Source organism: Pelecanus crispus, chromosome 5, assembly GCF_030463565.1.
Source record: "Pelecanus crispus isolate bPelCri1 chromosome 5, bPelCri1.pri, whole genome shotgun sequence".
Lineage (NCBI taxonomy): Eukaryota > Metazoa > Chordata > Aves > Pelecaniformes > Pelecanidae > Pelecanus > Pelecanus crispus.
This window is the reverse complement of record NC_134647.1, coordinates 30,304,983-30,305,547: the sequence shown is the minus strand read 5'-3', so window position 1 is coordinate 30,305,547 and position 565 is coordinate 30,304,983. Positions and strand designations below refer to the sequence as shown.

Sequence of the window (565 nt, the reverse complement as noted above, 5' to 3'; positions counted from 1 at the left end):
AATAGAGTCTTAATTGGAAGCAGCAGGTAAGAAACTAATGCAACTAACCTTCTTGGGTGTTTTGGTACAAGGCAGTATAAATTGTGAACATAATTTTCACTCCTGAAAATTGTTGTTTCCTGTAGTTGTAAAGCTTTTTCATGATTGATAACTGTATAGCAAAATAATTTGTACATTTAAATCAACTGAACAGCACAAATATTCTTGCAGAATGGTACACTCAGGAGTGGTTCCATGGTGTAATGGTCAGCACTCTGGACTCTGAATCCAGCGATCCGAGTTCAAATCTCGGTGGAACCTGATCCTTTGGCTTCATGAAAGGCAGGTCTTGCTTGACCAACCTGATTCTCCTTCTATGGTCTGATGACCTGCCTGCTGGATGAAGGAAAGGCTGGGGATATCATTTACCTGGACTTTAGCAAAGCTTTTGACACCATCTCCCATAATATTCTCCTTGGGAAGCTGGCAGCTCATGGCTTGGACAGGCGTACTCTTCACTGGGTAAAAAACTGGTTGGGTGGCCGAGCCCAGAGAGTAGTGGTGAATGGAGTTAAGTCCAGTTGGC

The 565-nt window shown here is 43.0% G+C and overlaps 1 non-coding gene across 1 annotated transcript; it reads left to right on the top strand.

Annotated features, from left to right (window-relative positions):
* The first annotated feature begins 228 nt into the window (after positions 1-228).
* TRNAQ-CUG (transfer RNA glutamine (anticodon CUG)) lies at positions 229-300 on the top strand. The gene has a single exon. It is a non-coding gene; the product is annotated as a tRNA-Gln (tRNA).
* Positions 301-565: the final 265 nt, after the last annotated feature.